Consider the following 13701-nt stretch of genomic DNA (forward strand, 5'->3'; position numbering starts at 1 on the left):
ACATATAGGCACATTTGGATAAAAAATTAAGAAAAAAAAAGAAAAAAAATTACATATCATCATCTTCCCCAACCTCCCCCACTCTCAAACCCTAATTCCCCTCCCCCCACCTGCCGCCCCCCCTCCCCTTCCCCCATCCTCCGCTGCTGCCACATTCCCCAACCGCACAGAACATGAAGATTTACGGCCGAATTCGAACAAGAAGATCTCCCTGCCACCTCCGTCACTTCGTCTCCGGTCAAAATCTGTACTCTTCCCCTACCCCACGCTGCCACTTCCCCACAACGAAGGCAGCGACAGATCTGAAGCCCAGATCCGCCCAGACGCTTTGAAGCTTCGTCCTCCAACGAAGGCGGCGAAAGATCTCGAAGCTTTGAAGTTTCGTCCTCTCCTTCTGTTGGAGTTTGTGGCGGCGTGGGGTGGGGTTGCGCTGGGGCTGGGGTTGTGTTTCTTTCAACACCTTGAAGGAGGCCTCGTCGCCCACTGCTTGGACGAGTTGACCTTCTGTCCCTTGATAAAAGCATGGAGAAAAACTTGTCATCTTGGCCAGCATTCATCATTTTTGTTTTATGAGAATTATGGATCTGCAATTGGAACGAAATTTAAGAAATGAGAAAGAAATGAGATTTGAACCGGGGCTGGGGTTGCTCTCTGTGTGATTGTCTGAGAGTAGGGATGGCAATGGATCCGAGACCCGGTCCAAATCCGCGGATCCAGACCCTTTTTTTCGGATTTGGACCTTGCAAAATTTGGACCCGGCGGATCTGGATCACTCTCTAAAAAATCGGATCCGGATCTGGAGTAGTTGATATAAAACCCAGATCCGGTCCATGGACCCGGTTATATTTAAATATATAATATTTTTATTTTTAATAATATGTAATATTTTTAATTCTCCAACCCTAAGCTCATTTTTATATTTTTTTAAGCTCATTTTTATATATTTTTTTTCTTTTCTTGTTTATGTTTGTGATAAGTAAAATGTATTTATTTCATGAAAACGCAATATATATATACAAATAAATTGATAGTTCTAATTGCAAGTGAAACTAGGCACAAAACATGTTTATGCAATTTAGCACCTATGGCTGGAGTAAACCTATCCTGGCATGGGGAGGAGAGAGTAGTAAACTAGTAATCATGGAAGTAAACAAGTTGATCTTACAATTGACAATTAGAAGATAGTTAAATGTAATTTGATGTAGGAAATATATTTAAGTATTGCTTATTCGAAATGTTAATTTTAGTCACAATTATTTTAGAAAGAAAATAATACGGATCTGGGTCTGGACCCGAGACCCTGTGGATCTAATGGATCTGGGTCTGGATCCCATTTTTTTGGATCCAATAGATCTGGACCGGATCTGGATCTAAGTTAAAAAATATGGATCTGGATCTGGACCAAACAGGATCCGGTCCAGATTCGGCCCATTGCCATCCCTATCTGAGAGGGCGGCCGGCGGCGGCGCCGGGTGAGGGAGGGGAAACTAGGGTTTGGAGTTGGGGGTTGGGGAAGATGATGATGTGGGTTTTTTTTTTTTTTTTATCCACATGTCAATAATACACCTTTGTGTCAATTTTTGGGTGCCACCTTGTTGATTCCGGATGCCGCCGTGTAATTTTCAGCGCCAACGTAAGAAAAAATCGGTGGCTGGACAAAAACGAGACACAAATGAAAGGGTATGTATTTAATAAGTAGATTTTTCAAAATATGAACAAAAACCAATTTCGTATAAACGTTATGGATTTACAGGCAATTACCCTTTTTTTTAAGGTAGCACTCTTGTGTACAATATTATATTATATGGTGTAACAGGGTCTGATCACAACCCGATTCGATATATAAATACTAAAGGGTTGTAGATTTCAGAGCAGTTATATCTCACCCATCTCGCTATTTTACTTCGTAAAAATATACTCCCCCTGTCCACCAATCAACTACCTATTTGGTGCTCGACACAGAAACTAAGAAAGCTAGAAAAGGTGGTGTGAAAGACTAAAATGGTAGTGTTAATGTATTTCGCTTACTTTTACTAATCTTTCATTAGAATAAAACTATTTGACATTTGATAAAGTTGATTTTCCCTTATTTAGACTTCACTGCATTGGCCATATTCTTGTGATTTTGTGTCATTTGCCGTCGCCGAGTCTTACTTATGATGAATAAGACTCATCAAGATCAACAAACATCTCCTTGTTTCCTGTCATATGATTTCTGCAACCACTATCCACATACCAAATATTTTCAGCGGCATCTTTAAACAAGAGGAATAGTATGCCTGCTCCGACTCATCTTTTTCGGTGAAGTTTGCTTCTTTTTTTTACCATCTTCTTGATGCCATCAATCTCTTTAAGAATGAGTTGCATTTTTGCATCTTTTGCACTTGTATCGACAATTATTTGTTACTTTTTCTACAAATGCAGCAACATTCATCAGAATTTTGGTAGTTGGATCTTGGAGCATTATTACCTCTAACTCCTATTCCTTGGAAGTTTTGATCCCTACCACGACCTCTTCCTTGAGCAGAATTGGATGGTGGTTTATTTTTCTTTTCTTCTTTCTTGTGATCTTTCAGCGAAAGATGAACCTTTCTTTGGAAACTCCAAATTTTGGTATGAGAATTTGTTCAATCTCTTTTCATGTGCTTCAAGAGATCCCATCAATTCATCTAAGGATAATTTTGATAAATCCTTAGATTCTTCTATGGCTGCGGCAACGGCATGCTTGAACTTCATTAGCAGGCAACAAAACATTTTCTCAATTATATTTTTCTCTTCAAAAGTGTCTCCATAGCTTCTGATTTGGTTTGTAATAGAAGAAACACTAGAGAGAAAATCTTGTATGCCTTCATTTTCTTTCATCATCAGGTTATCAAAATCACGCCACATATTTTGTAGCTTGATTGTAATAACTTTATCATATCCTCCAAATTGACTTTTCAGTACTTGCCAAGCATTTTTCGATGTTTTGGCAGTAGTAATTCGCCGAAGAATGGATCAACTTACCCCTTGGTGCATAAAGGACAAAGCTCGTGCATCTTTGAACTTGTTCACTTTATGCTCTTCCTTTTTTGCATTTGTCATCGAAGCTACCTGCTCTAGAGTCAGCGATGTGAATCCCTCTTCCACAATGTAACAGCCCGACTTCAGACTTGACGACTGTCCCTACAGACCAACATGAGTCTTTTCAAGCATGTTTTGTCATCACTCGCACGCTCCCTGAGAAACTTCACAGGGGTCACTCATCCTGGAATTGCTCCAAGGCAAGCACGGTTAACCTTGGGGTTTCTTCCACATGGTGTCCAGAAAAGAAAATGCATCTTGTTAGTATGAGTAGCCCAATCAAATCCTTTAAGATCTTCTCGAATATGTTGTCCCATACCAACATATTCTCGAAATTCCTCTCGTTCGGGTGTCTTTTCGTTCATCCGCCGCTTGGAAGCCTTAATAGGAGCCGCTCTTTGTCCGTGTCTCTTTTACACCGGTGATCACTCTGCACTTCGTCCCGGGCGTCATAGGCCTACCAGCTTCCACTTGGTTCGTCCCCGAACTACAATGTACTGGGAGAGGTTCGACTCTGATACCACCTGTAACAGCCCGGCTCCAAACTTGAGGGCTATCTCCACAGACCAACACTAGTCTTTTCAAGCGTGTTGTGTCCTCACTCGCACGCTCGCTGAGAAACTTCTCAGGGGGTCACCCATCCTAGAATTGCTCCAAAGCACGCTTAACCTTGGAGTTTCTTCCACGTGGTCACCTGAAAACAAGATGCATCTTGTTAGTATGAGTAACTCAATAAAACCCTTTAAGCTCTCCTCGAATATGCTCTCCCATACCAACATATTCTCGGAATCCCTCTCGTTCGGGTGTCTTTCGATTCCTCCATGCGCCCCTCTGCTTGGAAGTCTTAATCAGAGCCGCTATTTGTCTGTGCCTCTTTTGCACCGACGATCACTTCGCACTTCATCCCGGGCGTCACACACAATATCCCACAAATTATGGGATATAAATAGTGTTTGCATTAGAACACGCCAATATTACTCGTAGTCTTGGCCGATAAAAGTTAGAACACCTTGCTGGGAATATAAGGAGGCTAACTCATTGTTGATGGTGGAAACCATAAAAAAACAGAGGGATTATATTTTAACAAGGGGTGGTTCTCATGTCACAAATATGTTGGGTTTGTGATTAATAAGTGAAACAAGATTAAATATAATTTGGAGCAAATATTATGAACTTTCTTGAATATGAATCTTGTTCACTTTGATACATCAAATGGTAGAACATAATGACTATTTATAGGATTACATACTGATGACTAAATAGACACTTGATTACCATTAATGCATCTATCATTAACTTTGATTCATGTATCCCAACGAGACTCTTACGCATCAAAGTTCTTGAACCTTCTAGAGATGGGTAGTTTGAACATCACTTTGGATACAAATTATCCTAATTAACACCAACGGCATAATATTGACTCTTAAAAACCCAACTCCTCTTACTCAAATTTACTCACCTTTCATTTTTCCCAACCAAGAGCTAACAAAACCATGGCGGAAAGAGGTGGAGCTAGACCAGGACGGTTAAATTCGAGCGTGCATTCGGTAGCCGTGGCTGCGGTGGAGACAAGGATAACCATGGACGTGGTTGGTGCGAGGCCGAGGAAGAGAAGTGCATGGGTTCTATACATATGTGATATGTGGAAGTGAATATATTGGCAGTTCTCAGTAATTGGTTGCCAACCTAACAAATATATTGCCATGTATGGAAAGGGCATACTCTTTCTACGCATTCCCTATAACAACAGATCTCTTTCCTCACAAACTGAGGGACACAAATAAAGAAAATTAAAAATAACTCTTAACCTTAATTAACCAGACAAAGATGACACAACTAAAACGCGTAGACTTCCTATCTCTCCACTCCCTGCAATAAATTCTCTCTCTCTCTCTATTTATATCGAACGACTTGTTCACTTTCACATTCACACGCTGACCATTTCAGGATTGAGCCAAGCCAACGAAATCTTCTTAAAAACCCCATCATTTCTTATTGCAATCTCTATCTCCCAACAATCATATCGATCATCATGGCCAAAAAACTAGTGCATTCCGTCTCCATAATTGCCCTCCTCTCCTTTTCCCTCCTCTTTCTCCAACATGCGTCGGCCCGCCCCGCCCCGATGCCTCGTAACACACTTCCCAACAACGCCATAATTTTCAAAATTGAGAAGACTCGAAGCAACGATTCTAGGAAGCTCGGATTGGCCGCATTTGGACCTTCGCTCATGCACATGCTGCCCAAGGGGAATATTCCGGCCTCCGGCCCTAGCCGCAGAATCAATGACTCGAAAAACTAGATGTTTTTACAAGAAAGAGAAGGGAACTCATGCTTCTTCACTTTTAATGGATCCATGAAGTTCAAGCTGTGGTAATTTGTTACTATTTTATTTCTTTATTCTTTTTTTTAGTCTTAATTAATGTAAGAGCTACATGCTAGTTTATGATCCCATAGTTTAGTGATAGAGATAGAGTAGTGCAATGCTGATTCTGCGACTCCTCGACTTAATTAGCTAAATTTCATGTAATCGCATGCATTTGATTTGATATTACACAATTCCAGCTGTTTAATTTCTGGTGTCTGAATTTAGTTTTCTTATTTTTTCGTAACATTAAATGATATTTTAATTAATTCCCATGTAATGTGATGAATCCGATTTGGAGGTAGCCCAAAGTCGAAATAATTTGGTGATGTGGATGGGTAAAGTAACGAAATGGGATTGGGCGGTGGCGATGCGCCTAAACGACAATTAGAGCGACACCAACTTTCTGTTATGTAAAAAAAGACGCTAAAAATATTTATGGCTTGAATTCAAATTATTCTCATCTCAATATCTCATAATCTGCATTACTTTGCTTTTCGAGGTTAGGACAACGCATATCTTTCGCTTCCAATGAAAAGACACAACAAACTTTTATTGCCCTGAATCCAACTATTCTCATCTCAATATCTCATAATCAGATTTTTTTTTCTTTAAGGTGAGCTTACTTTGATGGATAAATTTATCATTGAAAAATAAGGGATAATAAAAATTTATACTTTTAAATATCTTCTTTCTTTTTCAACATTTAACAAAAGAAAAATTCATCATTTTTCCTTACTTATTTTCATTTCAAAAATGAATAATATTAATTGATGGACGACGCATACATTCCGAATCGAAAATGCAATGTCATTCGCCACTGTTTAAATTTACTTTTTATTTCAATTTAATTTTTCTCCACTCACAATACAATAACCATTTTTATTAAAACTCGTATCGTCCCTTATACCCTTAGGACTATTTTTTATGGACGGAGGTAGTATTATTTTAACGAAAAATTGGGGTGTTTACAACCACGTATTATAACATATTATGAGACTAAATTTATCTAATCCATTAAACCGACACCACCTACATCAACTGTCATACAATCAACATACTTATGTTGCATCATTGATCATATTCAATTGAACCTGATTAAAGTGCATGAGACGACAAGTTTTTCATTAAGGTTTTTCGAACAAATTGAGTAGCTAAAGTCACCACATATTCAGTAGCTAGGTTTGCTAATTTATTATCACTCAAAAACTTGTTTAACTCTTTTCTGATAAAATACTTTCTAGACGAAGTCAGCTCATCAAGTGTACTGATCTTAAGTCACCTCCAAAGTCAGTAGTTGTACTGACTCACCCATTTTGTCATTCTCAAGTAAAACAATAATTTGTTAACATGTATTCTTCCCTTCTCCCACCCCGATACTCACTCAAGACCTACACTGTAACACCCTAATCTAATAGAAGAGTAAATATAATTTAAAGAAAACTATTTAACACAGAAAATCATAAAGTAAGTAATTTTTTACCATTTCAAAATCTATTTTTCAAAAGAGATAAGCTATTAAATAGACTACCCAAATAAAACTTGAATTTATAAGTACCAAACCGCATGGCATGGACACAACATAACGATATTATAATGTACTAAGTCAAACATGGTCTGGAAAACAGTTTGAAAATTCAAAACTATTGCTAAACAAAAGTATTTGATACTGTACATAGTTCAAAAGAAGATAATTTCTTTTGATTAGTATTGTGAAAAAGGTGAAAAGTATTGTGAGTGGTGAAAAAGTGAAAAGTAAGAATAAATAAAGTATTATTAGTGATGGGGTAGTTGTCCAAAAATGGAAAGAAAGAAAGAGGAACTTATTTGGGGGACATCCCAAAAAGGAAAAAGATGAACTTATTTCAGGACGGGGTGAGTATATTTTTTAGATTATCTATAATTTAAAGTCATACATCTAACTAGGGGCACGACTAGATAATTTGTAAATTGAGCATAATAAAATTTCCAATGACTTCATAACAATTAAAATTCAAATAATTCAAAGATAAATAATTTTAAATAATTAAATTGAGTTCGGGCTGTCACATACACATTTTTAAATAAAAAATACTTGAAGAAATAAGCATTTTGGTTGTTAAATAAGTGAAATAAATTGTAAATAACGAACTATGATAATAATAAAAACCTACGATATAAATATCTTGCAAAGTCAAAGAGTTGAGATAAGTTAGATTCAAATCATATATTCTTTTTAAAAATATTTATAAATAATTTTCTAATTTAAAACCAGACAAATGAGACTATATATACAATAGTGAAAACAAATAGCTAATATGATAAAAGAAGTTCACAATCTTTCCTTTGACAAATACAATGAAAGTGATAACAATTTAAAACTCAAAGCCAAACTTTTCAAATATACTCATTGGACTTACTGTTAGGTCCGGAGGGTCTCGAATAGGTGTATGGGGGGGAATACACCTATAGACTATTTTTCGAAGATCTCAATCCAGAGATAAAAAATGGAACTACAAACACAAACTCAGACACCTGTTTACTGAAAAGAGTTTTGACCAAAACAGGGTTGACGACTGATACTGAAAGACTCTTCAGTAAGGAGTTATCAGTTAAGTACTGATGCACGTAAGGCTTCAGTTGAGTTTGATAAACAGAGATGTTATAAATCTCACTGACTATCAAAGGACAGATCAGTCAGACTGATAACATTCGCAGCGGAAAACTTTTAGTTTCGCAATAGCCTTTTGGGTTGAGCACGTTGTTAGTCTTAAGTTTCTCTTTGCAATTAATTAGTTTTCAGTTGACGAGGGGAAGAGCACAAGTAAGAAGTTAAATACCGAAAGCTGTAAATAACACAGAGATTTTTACGTGGTTCGGAAAACACTTCCTACATCCACGGTCGGTTGATCAGACCAATAACTTCACTCTGCAAGTGCTTACGGGTGCACTGCAAACCGATGCTCGTGCTTACGGGTGCACAGCAAACCGAAACGTGTGCTTGCGGGTGCACACAACCGAAACAACTGAAGATCCAATCTTCAGTACCAACACACCTTGTTGGATTTCTCACTCCTAGCACTAGGATCTCACGGAGACAGAGTACCTTCCTGAACTCCTTTGCAACTCAAACACTCGATTCTATCGGTCGAAAGGAGGTTTGAAATCTTGCCAACTAAACTTCAAAGAACAAGTTCTTTGGAGTTAGTTTGACCTAGGCTTTGGATAATCAAGGTTTGCCTAAGTTCTAAGAGAATTTATGTAATCACAGTGACTGATTTTTGACTTTGGGATTATCTTCTTCGATTCAAGCTTTGGAGAATTTGAGCTTTGGCTGAGAGATAATTTTGGCAGAGCTTCAGCTTATGTTGTTGAATCGGTGAATATTGAAGTGATCCTCGAACGCTATTTATAGGAGAAGTCTTGAATGGATTCGTTGGCGGAGAAGGTCTTCAAGATTTCTTCCGTTAGAGAGTAATTTGAACTTGGGCTGAGGCTTCAATCTTCGAGGTTCCTTGTTTGGTGAGAACGGCTATGTTGAAGAGCAGGAGATGCGACGTCTCTGAAAAAGTAGTCACCAAATAGGAATGACCTCTGCAGAGAAAGGATGATCCTGAGATCTGTGCATTTAATGCGGCTATACTTCTGGAGTACGTGGCTTCCCTTGAACGTTGGAGGTTCAGTCCGAGGAAGAATGTTTAACTGATACTTGACTTTAGTATCAGTCCGCTGATTCCACGTGGCTCGCATTAAGTAATCAGTTCAAGACTGATTCTTCGACTGCTGCTTCAATCGGCAACTTCAGTCTTCAGTCTTTAGAGCAGCAACTAAACTAGAAAAAGAACTCTAACACTTGAGTTCGAGCAGTTTTAGTCTATTACAAATGAAACCTATGGATTTTGGTATCATCAAAACAAGGATTAGGATATTCCATTAAGTTCCCAACACTTAGCAATGCAAAAATATAGTTTTTTTTACAAATAATTTATTGCACCATTACACTACAAAAAAACACACGATTACCGGCGGCATTTGCCATCGGTAATCGTGAGGCGACCGCCGAAAAAATGATTACCGGCGGGTTGTCACCGGTAATTTCCACGTCGATGATTTGCTCACCGGCGGCAAACGACCACTGCCGATAAATAACGGCGGCGACGCCGTCAGCGAATGTTTCCGTTGATTGGCGGAGCTTCGCCGGACTTTTACAGGCGGCGGCCGCCGCTTGTGATTAGCGGCGGCGCTACCGCCGCCAGTAATGTTGATTGAATGGTGGTGGCACCACTCACCGGATGTGCCAGAGTAATATCGGCGGCAGGGGCCGCCGGTAATATTGACCGGACGGCGGTGGCGCCACACGCCGGATGGTATTTTCGTATTTATACAGTATTGCATACGTTAGAAGAACTTCCCAGTCGGTCACCCATCTTAGTTGTGCTCTAAGTCAAGCACGCTTAACCTTGAAGTTCCTTTCGAGTGATCACCAGTACAGAACACTCGTATTATTGATATATCTAGTATCTATTAATTAGTTTAAACTCTATTTCAATATACAATATACAATATATATTCATAACCTTAGAATATGCCGAGATGATATCCAAGAGATGTCGTTAATTACTGATCGGTTTCGTTTCCGTCCTTATTTTTATGTTGAAAAAATATTTATTAATTATTTTATTATTATTATTATTATTATTATTATTATTATCAATCTAGTTTATACACAATCTATGTCGGCTAAGGTTTCGGTTACCCGTGATTTCTTGCGGGTGTTTTCGCCTGTTTTTGTTTTGTTTCTAGACGATTCATTTTTTCTTTTTTAATAAAATTTCTATTTCACAGTTAAATATAACAATATATCCTTAGGGATCGTTTACTTTGAATAATAGATAAGATGCATGATTGAGGTTTTTTCTTTTTTTGAGTATCTAATCCTCAAGAATTGGGATTTTTTTAATTTCACTCTTTTGTGATATAAATCAAGTAAAATTAGCTCAAATGATTGAAATAATTAAGGTCATCTAATAAAGACATACTCAATTAATTAGACGCATGCTCTTTATATGCATGTGTAAAGTGGGTTCTCAAGTTGGTAAGATGCATATTCTTTCTACGCAATCCCTCCGTCCCAATTTTTACTATCCAATTGAGAATGACATAGTGTTAATAAAGTGGTTGGATGTATTGTGAGTGGAAATGTGGAATAAGGGTTCTATCTTTTATATGAATGTTAAAATAATTAAAATGAAGTAAGGGTCGCACCTATTTTTCTAAAAGTAAAAATGAATATCAAAATGTGGAACATTCAAAAATGAAAATATGGATCTTAAAAGTTGGAAGGGAGGGAGTATATTATATATAGAAAACGTATACTCAATTAGTTAGACGCATTCTGTTTTCAATGCATATGTTGAAGGGGGTTGGGGACGCATAATCTTTCTACATATATATGAAAAAGGCTTATTCAGTAAGTTCGACGCATTCTCTTTCTATACATATACACAAGACAAGTGGATTAGGAATAATTCTCAAAATATGCATTCCCTACAAAACAAATCTATTTCCCTACAAATTGAGAAACACCAAAAAAGATAAATTAATAAAAATAACTTGCCCTTAATTAACCCGCCCCGACAAAGATGGCACAACTTCAACTTGTGGATGTTGCAAGCGCGTAGACTTCCTATTTCTCCACTCCCTGCAATAAATTCCTCTATTTGTATGAAATTATACGTATTCACATTCACACGCCCATTTCAGGATTGAACACCAAGGCAACCAAATCTTCTTAGATACCCCATAATTTCCTTTTACTTCTCACTGGAAATCATCACTCAATCATTCATCTTTTCCTTTTATCGATCATCATGGCCAAAAAACTCGTGCATTCCGTCTCCATAATAGCCCTTCTCTCCTTTTCCCTTCTCTTTCTCCAACATGCATCGGCCCGCCCCGCCCCCAACGGATTGTCTAAAACACTTTCCAACAACGCAAAACCGACGGATTCTTTCGAAATTGGCAAGACACGAAGCAACGATTCTAGGAAGCTCGGATTGGCCGCATTTGGACCTTCGCTCATGCACATGCTGCCCAAGGGGAATATTCCGGCCTCCAGCCCTAGCCGGCGAATCAATGACTTAAAAAACTAGATGTTTTTTACAAGCAAGGGAAGACAATTCATGCTTCTTCACTTTTAATGGATCCATCAAGTTCAGGCTGCGGTATTTTTTTTTATATTTCTTTATTCTTTTTTTTTTTGGTGTTTAAATGTAAGAGATATGCCATTTTATGATCCCATAGGCATGATGGAGCTGAATTCAGTTTCAGTTTAGTGATAGAGTGTTGTGCTAATTCCGTGACTTGACTAAATTAGCAAAAACATGATGTAATCTCATGTATTTGATTTGATATTACAATTTCAGCTGTTTCTGGGATTTGAATTTAATTTACTTATTTATTTCCCCAGCATAGCATTAATGAGATTTTATTTAATACCGGTGTATGCGATGAATCCGATTTGGAGGCGGCACAAAGTCGAAATGATTTGGTGATGTGGATGGGGTCAAGTGCACCAAATATTGGCATATGGGATTGGGCGGTGGCGATGCGCCTAAACGACAATTAAGCGACGCAACTCTCAGTTATGTAAAAACACGCAAAAAATATTTATGGCTTGAATTCAAATTTCTCATTATACAATACGATTTGAGATCAACGACTTCTCTGTATGTGAAATCGGTTTTTTTAAAAAATCGATTTCAGAGGAGTTTTTGTGTTTAGACTTTATTGGAAATTTCCATTTTCATTTATATGTAATCTTACAGCTCTTCGCTTTAATAAATACACCATCCTGCACAGTTTTATTCTGTTTTTATTTCAAACACCAAATTCTCAACAACGCAATTCTAAAAAAATAAAATAAAATGTAGTATATCACAGATCCGCACAACACAAAATCGACCCAGACAAAAATCTCACGATCATGGATGCCCCGCCGGACGCCAAAATTTGCAGATCCGCCCAAAAGCGACCCTGGCTTCGGAACCGCTGCCAAACTCGCAGTGATAATAGAATTAGGACAAAAAAACAAACTGAAATAACTAACGATATGATAAATATAGTTAGTATCTGCCAAAAATAAAAAGATTTAGCTTTGCATAATTATAATAAACAGCCCTTAGAATCTAAATGAGTTTTACGATTATAATCTTTTATATTAAATTGAGATAGAGGGTGATAAATAAAACTTAGATAAATAATACCTAGATAAATAATACCAAGGGGGAGAAGATATTAAATTTCTTAGTGGAACAGTGATATAAGAGCGGGCCTCTCCTTTAATGCGGGCCTTCTCGTTAACCAATATTGCTATCAAACGCTAAGATACAACATGATTATTTATCTATTTTGCTTTATCTAGGGCTATCAAACATGCCCGATATGGGGTCGTTGGATGTATACAAATTAAGGTCTAAGATTAATTCTCAATGGAACATTTCTCTCTCTCTCTCTCTATTGTGGGTCTAAGATTAATTCTCAATTCTTATTACATATAATTTTCAATGGAACATTTCTCTCTCTCTCTCTCTCTCTCTATTATATATATGTTCAATTATAGTGAGAAGCTGTAAATGAGATTAATGAACTTTTCAATAAATTCTTTGAACTTTTCAATATAACTGACGAACCCACAAATCTATTTAATTTGTTAAAAAAGATACTACAACCAAGAATTGAACCCCAAATCAACCGCGAGTTCATAAGTATTTACAGTAAAGTTCATCAAAATGTACTAACTTGTAAATTCCTTCTCACTTCTCAACACATTTGAGCTTCTCAATTGAACTTTACCATATATATATATATATATATATATATATATATATATATGGAAGAGTTTCAATGGAGACCACTCCCCTATATAGAGAACTAGAACGATCTCCCGTGCGATGCATGGCGAGTATCGAAATTAAACGACATCAATTACTCAATAAAATTATGGATTTGAAAACGTAAATTTTCAACGTATAAAGTGTAATGACAATTATAGTTATTAAATAATTAATAATTATTTGATAATGAAAATTAGCATTATACTTTATTATAATTATAAAGTATGATGCATCATAATAAATAAATAATTCACAAATATAAAAAAATATTTGAAATTATATTTTTTTAATATATATACTAATTTCATCTACAAAGTTATATTAACATTAATACAAAAAAATTATTTTTAAAAAAGAGTTATAAAATGAACCAATATATATTCCTTCACCTCTATTACA

This window comes from Salvia miltiorrhiza, chromosome 1 (assembly GCF_028751815.1).
Source record: "Salvia miltiorrhiza cultivar Shanhuang (shh) chromosome 1, IMPLAD_Smil_shh, whole genome shotgun sequence".
Lineage (NCBI taxonomy): Eukaryota > Viridiplantae > Streptophyta > Magnoliopsida > Lamiales > Lamiaceae > Salvia > Salvia miltiorrhiza.